Source organism: Pantherophis guttatus, chromosome 8, assembly GCF_059756535.1.
Source record: "Pantherophis guttatus breed Tessera chromosome 8, ASM5975653v1, whole genome shotgun sequence".
NCBI classification, from domain to species: domain Eukaryota; kingdom Metazoa; phylum Chordata; class Lepidosauria; order Squamata; family Colubridae; genus Pantherophis; species Pantherophis guttatus.
In genome coordinates this window covers 6,024,492-6,037,315 of record NC_142070.1, presented here as the reverse complement: position 1 = coordinate 6,037,315, position 12,824 = coordinate 6,024,492, and positions in this window count along the sequence as shown.

The window sequence follows — 12,824 nt, the reverse complement described above, 5'->3', positions numbered from 1 at the left end:
CCTAGAAACCAGGAGACTGTGACTTCTAGTCCCATTTTAGGCATGGAAATCAGTTGTGTGACTTTGGGCCAATCACTAGGAGACGGTGAATTCTAATCCCATTTTAGGCATGAAGGCCAGCTCCATGATTTTGGCCAGTCACCAGGAGACGATGAGTTCTAGTTCCACCTTAATCATGAAAGCTGATTGGGTGACTTTGAGCCAATCATCAGAATGTAGTGAATTCTAGTCCCGTCTAAGGCATGAAAGCCAGCTGGGTGACCTTGGTCCAATCACCAGGAAATGGTGAGTCCTAGTCCTGCCTTAGACATGAAAGCCAGCTGAGTGACTTTAGGCCAATCACCAGGAGACAGTGAGTTCTAGTCCCACCTTAGGCATGAAAGGCAACTGGGTGACTTTGGGCCAATCACCAGGAGACAGTGAGTTCTAGTCTAACCTTAGGCATGAAAGCCAGCTGGGTGACTTTGGGCCAATCACCAGGAGACAGTGAGTTCTAGTCCTGCCTCAGGTCTTTTCACGTTCTTGAGTTATTTACAAAGTAATAAAGGCAGGTTCAACATCTAGATAAATAAATGGTCCAGAATATTGTGGAAACAATGCTGTGATGAGATCATAAGCCCCCATCAGATATGTTTTTTCACCATGGCATAGAGGAAGACCGTTTTATTAGTGATACCTGGATTGTGGCCAGTAGTGGGATGCTGCCGGTTTAACAAGCGGTTCGGTGAGCATGTGCTTTGTGCACACATGCGCATAAGGTGCTTGCGCGCAGCGCTGAAAATGGAGCATTTAGAAGCTCAGCTGCTTACCTTCCATGTCAGCAATGGTAAGTAGAATAGCGGGGGGGGGGATCAGCTGTGCCGCATGATTGAGATGACCTACAAACCAGGAAATAAAGGACAGGATAGAGTGGGGGCGGGTGGGAAGGGCCAACTGATTTTTGGAGCTACCGGTTCACTTGAACTCGTCCAAACCGGCTGAATACCACCTCTGATTTTGGCTTTTCCTTTCCATCATGTAACACCTGCAACCCTATACCTTGCTATAGCTTCTTTAGGTTGTTTTTTTTTAAAAAAAAACACCACATTATATTTCATCTGTATATTATTTTGAAAATCTTTGCTGGAGAAGTAAACTAGAATATATTTTGTGTGTGTGTGTGTGTGTGTGTGTGTGTGTGTGTTACAGGTGTAGGCTTGGTGATGCCTTTCAGAGAAGATTTTATCTTCTCTGTGGGGTCCCTGGTGCTCTAGGGGGCTGCCAGAAAGAAGAGGGGGGGAGGTCAACCTATTCTCCAAAGCACCTGAAGGCAGGACAGTGTTGTGACCGAGGCCCACGTAGTGATTACCAAACACAATTCAGTCCTGAACAAACTTATTTTATTAAAACAGTCCAAAATTAAAATTAGTCCAAAACAAATTCTTCGGCCTTATCACCAACCTTTGATGTCTTTGGCAACCTGCCAAAGGCTTTTCTTGACAAAAACCCCACAAAGTTCAAGAGATACTGACAAGAAGCACTGGAATCAAGGTTGCTTTTCTACAAAGAACCCAACGGCTTGTTCCTGCTCTTTTAAGCCAATCATTTTCTGGCCTTACTCCTGAGTCGTCCTTTTTGCTTCAGCTGCTCTTGCCTTCTGGCAGCTCTTCACATGCATGCACTAGGAACAGGCTCCTCCTGTTCCGCTGCCTCTCTGCTGTCTGCCTGTGGAGGCTCTGGAGTCCATGCATCGCTCCCAGATGGCCCTGGCCCCATCTCTGCCTCCGATGCAGAGCCCTCGTTCGGGCCTTCCCATGACTCCAGGCATGGCCCATTGTCCTCCCCAGCCTCCTCACTGTCTGACTTCGCTGCCAGGTCCGCAGGCTGCTGGCGGACCACAACAGACAAGCAATAGAGAAAAACTAATCAAGTGAATTTAAGAAACCCAGATGAGTGCCCCAAATATGGATCAGATCAACAGGATTGCTTAGAAATATAATTTTGCCCTTTCAGCTGTCACTAGTGCCTTACAGACCAGCAGTTCTATTGAATCAATTTCTCCAACAGAAAAGAGATCTCAGGTCAATTTGGAGCTGTTTGTGTTATCTATGGGAGGGAGGGAGGGAGGAAAACAAGTGTCTAAACATTGAAGGTGACGAAAGATTTGGAGCCAATAATTTTATCTGATGAATGTTTGCCATCTTCCATGGGGCTGCTTTATGAATATTTACTTGCCTTTCTGAAATTGGTTGCTACTACTTTCCTGGAATCATTTTTTCCCCCTGGCAGGTAGACGATCATAGAAGATATTTTTGATGTCAGGTGCGTTTCTTGTGTGGACGATATCATGTCATTCATCAGAACAGAAGTCTAAGAAGGGGAAGACATCTGCTCTGTCTTGCAGGAAAGGTTATAGGCAGAGCAGAGAGCTGGCATTATTTTTTTTTTAAGATTAATGGTGAGGCCTTTGACATCACATCTGACTTGTCTTCCTGAGCAGAGACCTTCCTGGCTCAGTGTCCTTCTTGCAGAATGTTCGAACTTGTCATCCAGGAGTCATAAGAAGGTTTGCAACAGTGGAGGATATCTGTAGCTTGGGTGTAGGGTGAGGGTAGAGGTTCATTCTCTGAGCTTGTGGGTTGGTTTCCAAATGTTTCATTACTAGCCTAGGTAACATCTTCAGCAGACATTAGGGGATGTTGATGTTCTGCTTGTAAGCCAGCGGTGAGATGCTCTGAAGTCTGCTACCGGTTCGCTTCGCAGGTGCATGCATGGTGTGCTCCAAACCTGCGCTTTGCGTGCATGTGCACCGCAGGCACTACCACGCAGCGTTGAAAAAGGAGGATTAAGAAGCCTTTTTTGAGTCTGCAAAGGTAAGTAGAAGAGCGAGGGGGGGGGAACAGCTGTGCCATGCAATTTAGATTCACTAGAAAGCAGGAGTTACTGCTTTCTAGCAAATATAAATTGCGCAGCACAGCTGATCGTCAGAAATACCGGTTTGCCCGAACCGGTAGCATTTATTACTACCGGTTCGGGTGAACCGGTCCAAACTGGTAGCATTTCACCCGTGCTGTAAGGGCTTTGTATGGTCAGTAGGTCTTGTGATGGGGAAGTCACATCAGGTGAGGGACATATCAGGTGGGGGTCTTGTGATGAGTCTTGTGATGGGTTAGGTTTGAGTCATGTCAAATGAGGGTCTTGTGATGGGTCAGGTGTGGGTCACATCAGGTGAAGGTCTCGTGATGAGTCAGGTTTGGGTATGTCAGATGAGGGTCTTGTGATGAATCTTGTGATGGGGAGGTCACATCAGGTGAGGATCATTGGGAGGTGAAGCGCTGGTTGGGAGGGTTGCATGGGTTGATTGAGGATTGATACCATCGTTGTTTGGCTGTGTGGTTGATTTGAATTCTGAGGGGTTCGTAGGCTGGTTGTAGGTCGATGTACCTGTTGATGGAATTGTTTGTGGAGCATGAAGGTTCCTGAAAGCTAAACTAGGTCAACAAATGTTTTGCAGTCTCATTATTTCTCTGTACAGGTAAGAATGTTGACATAAATTGCAAAGGTATCATTACAGGTAGTCCTTAACTTATTATCACAATTGAGCCCAATTTGTTATTAAGTGAGACAGTTCTTAAGTGAATCACTGCAGTTGTTAAATTAGTAACATGGTTGTTAATTGAATCTAGCTTCCCCATTGACTTTGCTTGCCAGAAGGTCGCAAAAGGGGATCACATGACCCCAGGACACTGCAACCGTTATAAATATGAGTCAATTACCGAGCATCTGAATTTTGATCACGTGACCATGGAGATGCTTCAATGGTTATGAGAAAAACACCCATAAGTCACTTTTTTTCAGTGCCATTGTAACTTTGAACGGTTACTAAACAGAGTGTTGTAAGTTGCAGACTATCTGTATGAACCAAGATTCATTCTATCATCCAACATCTGTTGTTTGTTGCTGGGCACTTCCTGTTATTATTTATGCATTTCTCTATAAATAAGAACTGAGGAGACCACATATATACCACATATATACTATCAAGAGCCTTGATAGTACAGTGGTCTAAGCACCCTGTTATTAACACAGCTGCCTGCAATTACTGCTGGTTCGAATCTCTCCAAGGCTCAAGGTTGACTCAGCCTTCCATCCTTTCTAAGGTAGGTAAATTGAGGACCCAGTTTGTGGGGGCAATAAGCTGACTTTGTATAAATATACAAAAGTATGAAGGCTATTGCTTAGCACATTGTAAGCCGCCCTGAGTCTCCGGAGAAATAAGTGCACGCATAGAAGAACACAAGAACTCAGTCAGAAAAGAGGAACCAACTTCTTCCCTGGTCCAACACCTCAAAGCCACAGGACATGATATTGACTTTAAAAAGACCAGAACTATTGCCAAAACTGAACACTTTAACAACAGAATAATCAGAGAAGCCATCGAGATAGAAAAACGCCCACACAGCATGAACAAACGAGACAATACCTCCCGCCTACCAGCTATTTGGAAACCCGCCCTTATTGACAAACGAGTCCCTAACACGACGAATGACACCAGACCCACACTCACGAGAGCCACACAGGATGTCACCACCACACATCCACGCAGAAAGCAGACTCAAACCCACACTGATAATGAGCCACGACCAAGGACCAGAAGCCAGACCGCAGCTGCATCATTAGCCACTTTAAAGCCCTCCAATCCATACATGAAGCAGACTGACACCCACCATGAAGAGCTCGCACGGCCACAAACACGAAGCCAAACAACAACGCAGCTCACCAGCTCAAATCCCCCTGCAATTCAGACTAAGCTGAGCACAACCAAGCCCCCACCCAAACAGAACACACCCCCATCCAATCAGAGCACAACCAACCCCCCATCCAATCAGAGCACAGCCAAGCCCCTAACCAATCAGAACACACCTCCACCCAATCAGAACACAGCCAAGTTCCCACCCAATCAGCTCACACCCCCACTAGCAGTTAAAAGGAAGAGACAGCTGCGATCTCACATTGCTCCTGGAAGCACGAAGCCGAGAACACCAGCCTGAAGATGACGAATGAGACTTCGTCGAAACGTCGCCAAGACACTTCCAATTTTATGTGGGAGAAGACCCGAATAACCAAAGACCTACATATATATATATATATATATATATATATATATTCCCCTTCTTTATTAACTCCATGTAATAAATTGAAAAAGAGGGTTTCTCACTCATCCAAGGAATGTTGGATTATTTTACCACCGGTTTGCTGCGCACCAAAAATGTAAGCGCGTAGGCACGCTTGCTTCACTTTCTCTCTCTCGCCTTCCACACATGCGCTTTGCTCACATGCATGGCTTGTACACATGTGCATGGCTTAGAAAACGTGGCTAAATAAGACAGCATAGCACCAGGGCAGGTGGGCGGTGGGCCCACCCGTAGGTCACTACTGCCGATTCACCCAAACCAGTCCGAACCGGCTGAATACCACCTCTGGTCCAACTTACTCACCTTCCCTACAATAAATGGCCATTGCAATTAAAAAGCAGCCATACTGTATCTAACTTAATGTTGTGCTTTCTCCCTTTCCCACGGAGGCATTTTTTTGCTCTTAGTTGAATGTGACCTTGATGGTCCCAGATTTGTATGTCGTAAGTCATTCGTGTTTCTTTTCATTGCCCTTATGAAAAACTTTACTTACCACTTAAAACACTTAAATCCCACCAGGCATGGCATGAGTTTTGAAAGCATGGGGGCCTGTCTTTGTTGGAAACACTTTAAATCTCACTTCTATATTCATAGTGCTCATTAATAGTGACAAGGCCATGTATAACAAAGCACTTTTTTAAAAAAAATAATAATTGCATAAAGGACCAAATAAATGATCAGAAAGAAGCGTCTTTTAAAAATATGTTTCCTGAGAACAAATGGAACTGTAGTTCAAGCTGTATGATCATAGGTTAAAAAAAAAAAAGTTGTGATACAGTTACTGCCTGTTTTCATATTATTATAAAATTTCCACAATTGGAAAGATCCATTACTCCACCTAATTCCACCACCTGCACAGTTCAAAAGTCCATATTAAACATCTATGACTCTGGCTGAGCTAATTTACAAAAGAGAAGGTTAACCTTTCTTTTGGTAATTCTGAATAATAGTGTTCACCATTGAATTAAATCCACTGTTTTGTAAAGGCTTTGAAAAGGGAAGGGTCAGAGGCAGGGGTGAAATGTAAAATTTGTTACTACAGGTTCTGTGGGCGTGGCTTCTTGGGGGGGTGTAATGTGACTGGGTGGCCGTGGCCAAGGTTTTTTTTTTTACTTTTAAAAATGCTTTTAAAAGCCTCTGACGATCAGGCAACTCAGCTGGGATCATCAGAGGTTTTTAAAAGCATTTTTTTCTACAACCTCTTCGGCCAAAGAGGTTATTAAAAAAATTGCTTTTAAAAGCCTCTGATGATCCCAGCTGATCTGCATTTTTTTGGCCAAAGAATAATAATTAAAAAAGCCTCTGATGATCGTGTGGCTCAGCTGGGCATGGGGGGGGGGGCAGGGATTTTTGCTACCGGTTCTCCGAACCACCCACTGATATCGCTACCGGATCGGGTGATCTGGTCCGAACTGGGAGCATTTCACCCCTGAGGTCGGGGGGGGGGGGCTTTTATGATTTCTTGGGAACCAGTGATGATGGTACTAACTAGCAGACAAATAACTGCAGATTCAATCTACAATCAAGAAACCATCAAGAACACTCCCACCACAAGAAACCATCTCTCCCACCAACACTGACAGGGCAAATATACATTATAAAGAGAGAGCAAACCCCACCTCCTTCTTGTACTGAGGATCTTACCTAGTTGGGTAATGAAATGTCTGCAAGAAAATAATCAAATGCAGAGAGCACCAAGGACCTACAATCCTCCTCCTCCTTCTCAACCCTATTCCCTTCCAACATTGATGGTGTTACTTAGTATAAACAGAGAGCAAATCCTAGTCCCTTCTAGCACTGATGATGCTACCTAGTTGGGTAGTGAAATATCTGCAAGAAAACAGCCACGCTCAGAGAACACCAAGGACCCCACAGTCCTCCCCCTCCTCCATTTCTCATTCTCCACCCAAAAACCCCATTCCCCTCAAGCAAAATTGAAATTCAATTTGGTGAAATTCAATTTTTTTTTTACTACTGGTTCTGTGGGCGTGGCTTGGCGGGTTTGGTGTGGCTTGGTGGGCATGTCTTGATGGGCATGGCAGGGGAAGGATACTGTAAAATCTCCATTCCCACCCCACTCCAGGGGAAGGATACTGCAAAATCCCCATTCCATCCCCACTCTGGGGCCAGCCAGAAGTGGCATTTCAGGGTTCTCCAAACTACTCAAAATTTCCACGACCGGTTCTCCAGAACCTGTCAGAACCTGCTGGATTTCACCCCTGCCTTCCAGCACTTTTGATGTTAGGTAGTTACTGTAGGTAACCCTAGTTGGGTAATGAAATGTCTGCAAGAAAACAGCCAAACTCAGACAGCACCAAGGACCCCACAGTCTTCCTCCTCCTCCTCCTCCTCCTCCTCCTCCTCCTCCTCCTCCTCCTCCTCCTCCTCCCTTTCTCATTCTCCACTCCATAAACCCAGTGATGGGATTCAGCCAGTTCGCGCCACTTCGGGAGAACTGGTTAACTTTTTGAGCAGTTTGGAAAACTGGTTGTTGGAAGAAATCATTAGGGAAGAGAACCGGTTGTTAAATTACTTGAATCCCATCACTGCATAAACTCCATTCCCTTCCAGCACAGTTGATGTTACCTAGCTGGGTAATGAAAGGTCTGCAATTAAACTACCAAACTCAAAGAGCACCAAGGACTCCACAGAAAAGGAACTGAACCTATGACAGAAAAGCACTTGAGGAGATTTCCTATGAGTAAAGGCTGAAGGAGTCTGGGTGGTTACTTCGGAGAAAGGAATGAGAAAAGACAAATCAGTGCTCAGGTGCATAAAAAATGTCCCATAGGGAAAGACGGTCAAGAACTATTATGGCTACGAAAACTAGGACTAGAATTGAAAGGTGTAGCTAGAAGCGCCTCAGATTTCATTAAAATATAAAGGAAAACTTTCTGGTGAACAGTGGACTAGTCTACCTCGAGAGGTTGTAAATTCATCTCTGGGGGCTTTTAAGAAGGAGCTGGACAGCTACCTCTTAATTGGATTTTCTGCATATTGCAGAAGATTGGACCGGATGATCTTTGTGGTCCTTATGATTCCATAATTCTATGTCTGTATGATTCACCGGGTGCCCCTCAGGGCCCATCTGTAAAAAAAAGAAGGAATTTCAATGTGCGGTTGGACTGCTGAAGAGCTCCCAATTTGTATGCAGGCAGCCTTTGGTCTGTTCATCTTTGAGCATCCCTGCTCTGTTGCTGCAGGCATTTTTTTCCCCTCTCCAGACTGGTTTTATTACTCGAGCCAGAAGCTGAGTGGAGATGAAAATGACCTCAAATGACTGAGGACAGGTAGCAATGTCAAGGAAGTTTCTGCTCTCCTCACCGACTCCCTTTTCTTGAGAAAGTTAGTCTTCCAACCAGGCTTTCACCCTTGATCTCCCAAAGGAGTGGGTCAGTCGTGGGAATGTGCTAGGATATTTAAATTTAGTAGCTGGAGCCGTGGTGTTGTACAATGAGCCAGAACACACAATTATAGTTGATTGATTGGAGAGGGTTGGCTCCTGCATGAGGCAATCTGCGCTGTGATTGGTTACTGTGGGTGTGGAGGGGGAGTGTCCCTTTTTTCCCGCCTTTTTCTTCTGTGGGGTCTATATGCTGTTTGATTTACCTCATAATGTTGCCGATGTTCCCCCATATGCTCTGAGATTTATATATTTGTATATTTTTATAAATGTATCTATCTATAGCTATAGCTATATATCTATATTGATAAATCTATTAAAAATATATAAATTTATCTTTTCTTATATCAATCAATCAATCAATCAATCAATCTATCTATCTATCTATCTATTCCTCTGCCTCAATTTTTATTAAGATATATAAATTTAGTAGCTGGAGCAATGGGGTTCTACAATAAGTCAGAACACACAGTTATAGTTGATTGATTGGAGAGGGTTTGCTCCTGCATGAAGCAATCTGCGCTGTGATTGGTTACTGTGGGTTTGGAGGGGGAGTATCCCTTTTTTCCCGCCTTTTTCTTCTGTGGGGTCTATATGCTGTTTGATTTACCTCATAATGTTGCTGATGTGCCCCCGTATGCTCTGAGATTTATATATTTGTATATTTTTATAAATTTATCTATCTATAGCTATAGCTATATATCTATATTGGTAAATCTATTAAAAATATATAAATTTATCTATTCTTATATAAATCTATCTATCTATCTATCTATCTATCTATCTATCTATCTATCTATCTATCTATTCCTCTGCCTCAATTTTTATTAAGATATATAAATTTAGTAGCTGGAGCAATGAGGTTCTACAATGAGTCAGAACACACAATTATAGTTGATTGATTGGAGAGGGCTAGCTCCTGCGTGAGGCAAACTGCACTGTGATTGGTTGCTGTCGGTGTGGAGGGGGAGTATCAGAATGAATTCTGTTCATTCACAGATGAGTCCCAATTAGTTATAAAGAGTCCTTCAGGAGAAGTCCTTCGGGATAATCACCCACCTTTATCTCCCTTGACACGCTGCCAAAGACCTAATTGGCAAAGCCACACAGATTCCAGAAACAAACAGAGATGCCAACTGGGAACAGCATTAACAACTTTGCTTTCCTGCAAAGTGCCCACGTGCCTTTGCTCCTCTTTTAAGCCTTATGGGAGGGGCCAATCATCTCCAGGCCTTACTCCTGAGTCGTCCCTTTTGTTTTAGCTGTTCTTGCCTTCTGGCAGCTCTGCACATGTGTGCACTGGGAACAGGCTCCCCCTGTTCCTCTGACTCACTGAGGTCTGACTCTGGAGGCTCCGGAGGCAACACGTACCTCCCAGATGGCCCTGGCCTCATCTCTGCCTCCAATGCAGAGCCATCATCCGAGCCTTCCCCAGACTCCAGGACTGTCCCATGGTCCTCCCCAGCCTCCTCACTGTTCAACTCTGCTGCCAGCTCCGCAGGCTGTTGGCAGACCACAACAAATCCCAACAGATTACGCATAAAGAACTTCAGGCAGAAACTATTTTGCAATGGCTTTCAACTTAGTAAGACCAGATGTATAGAGTTGTCAAAAAGACTTACTATTGTTCTTTCATGTGTCTTTGACTGCATAAAACTTAACTAGAGTAACTGGTTGTGTGTGGGAGGAAGAATCAGAGAGAGGACAAATGGGTGAGAAAGAAATGAAGCCCCAAAGCTATTACATTTTTTTTCCCCTGCCAAGATTAGTTTGGTTCCAGAAATCAATGGCACATTAACCAATTAACACTCAAATAAAGAATGTTGCACTTTTCCTCTCCTAAGGCAATCTTATCTCGGATTCTTTTGGGAAACCTTACAAGCAGAACACAAGAAAAATAGGATCTTCTTATCCGCGTTGCCCAGCAATTCCAGCTGGCTCTGTTAGTGCAACATCTTTCTTTAGCGAGTCAGCTAAATACTTAGTAGTCGTGTGTTTCTAATATGCCCAGCTGGATTTGTGGACTCGTTTGGGTTTTCTGTGCCTTGCCATGGTGTGGATACCCAATCTACCAAGAGTTGGTTTGGATTCTGAAGGTAATAGGGGTGGTGATGATTTATTATTTATTTATTTAGCCTATGGCATATCATACATGGACCATTAACATTTCAATTAGATTAGCTGTATTCAGTCCACGTTCTATCAAATTGCAAAGCATCCCTGGCCTGCTCTCGAGTTGCCATAAGCAAGGAGGGATGGGAAATTGACAAAACGGCACAGCAGCTAAAGACAGATGCATATTCCAGACTTATCTCTCTCAAGGCTGTATCCCAGGGTTACCCACAGTGGCCGGAGGGGAGTGCTCTCTACAACCCACGAAATGGCTCCATTGGCGAATGTGATTGATGACACACCCTGGGGGGAGTGGGGAAACAGGGTCATGATTGGGGCGTAAATTACATAGGGTCAGAGCTGACTTCACTTGGGAATGTGCCGACATGAAGCACCTAATAAATAACTGGATTTCTTTTGAAGCTTGGCTCGAGGCTCATGATTTAAATAGGGCATCCATCGGAACCCTGACACATTCATTCAGAACCCATTTATTGTTGAACCTATTAGTTCTTGTCTTATCACACCCACTTCTTAACTATTCCTTTCCACTTATTACTTTTACAATTTCTAGTTCCTTGTATGTGAAGAGTCTAGGACAACTCACTGTGGCCAACTCACCATGTTATTGCATTCAGTAAATGTCCTTCCTCTGTACTTCATATTTGAACAATACATTTTGTAATGCAAACCTGCTCTCTTTGTCATATGCTTCCTCTAAATCAATAGACATTAAAAAAAAAAAAGCTTGCTTACATCCAAACATTTCTCAGTGACCTGCTGAAGAGCAGAGTCTGTTCTGTACATCTTCAGCATGCTGTACTTCGTAAACTTATTCATTCTCACCTTTCATACCCTTTCAGTGAGAATTTGGCCAATACTTTTCCCGGGCACACTTAAACACCTTGTAATTTCTTCATGGAGAACCCATATGATGTGATGGTTAAGACATCAGACTAAAAACCCACTTTAGGCATGAAAGTAGCTGGGTAACCTTAGGCCAGTTCCTCTCTTTTAGCCCTAGGAAGCAGGCAATGGCAAAACATACCTTGGAAGAGTAAATCTCTGGTCCCAGTGACTGACCCAAATTCGATCTCGCACCATTATCCTGGGACACGTATATATCTGCTTTCATTCGTAATGTCAAAACACTTCTGAAATCTTGGCAGGGAAACTGCAGGCATATTTTCCCCAACAATCTGGGTCCTCGTTTTACTGACTTCAGAAGGATGGAAGGCTGAGTCAACTTTGAGCCCATCAGGATCGAACTCCTGGCTGTAGGCAGAGTTTCTGCCTGCAATGCTGCATTTTAACCACTGCACCACCAGGGTTCCAAATGACTTCGGGTTTATTGCATGCTAACACTCTCTACAAGAATCTGAACTACTAACCGTCCAAGCAAATTGGCGGTAGGTAAGAGTCAGTGGAATTCAAGGTGGGCTGGACTTTTAGATCTCTTGTGGGTGCAAAGGGACTCGAGACTGATGATGCATTTGACCCCTCCCTCAGGCCTGGCTTGGTCATCTCTACCTTTGTGGTTATAAATCGAGGACTACCTATATACATTTTCTCCATCTTCGGTCTCCCTGTCTCATCATTTCACCAAAAATTCTTTTTTATGTTCTCATCATCATATCTCCATTCATTTTTATAGCACTCCGTAATATAATTCTTTTCATTCTGTTCCTAGCAGCTTCTGCCTCCTCTTTCTTTATGTTCAATTTCCTTCATTCTCCTGGGAGATTTAGCCATCTTCAAACTTTTTTTCCTTTTATATAGGACTCCTATCTTCCCCGTCATTGCTTTCATTAGAGGGTTTTTTTCAAAGATCATTTCTTGATACTGCCAAGGATGTCATACTTAGAATCTTTCACCCCTTATTATCTTTCACTAATTCTCTCAATCTTCCATTATGAATATAAAATGTCAGCCTTCTTTCAAACATTCTCTTCAAAGAGATATGTACATATGAATAGATTAATGTTTAAACCATGTATTGAAAGTAGATCTTATTCTCTATGCAGTTTCTCCTCAAACAATCACCATTTTCATTCATTCTTGTGTCTGTAAATGGTCCATTGCCTTTTTTGAATTCTTTTGTCTCCTTTCCGCTCCATACCTTAAAAAAAAAAAAA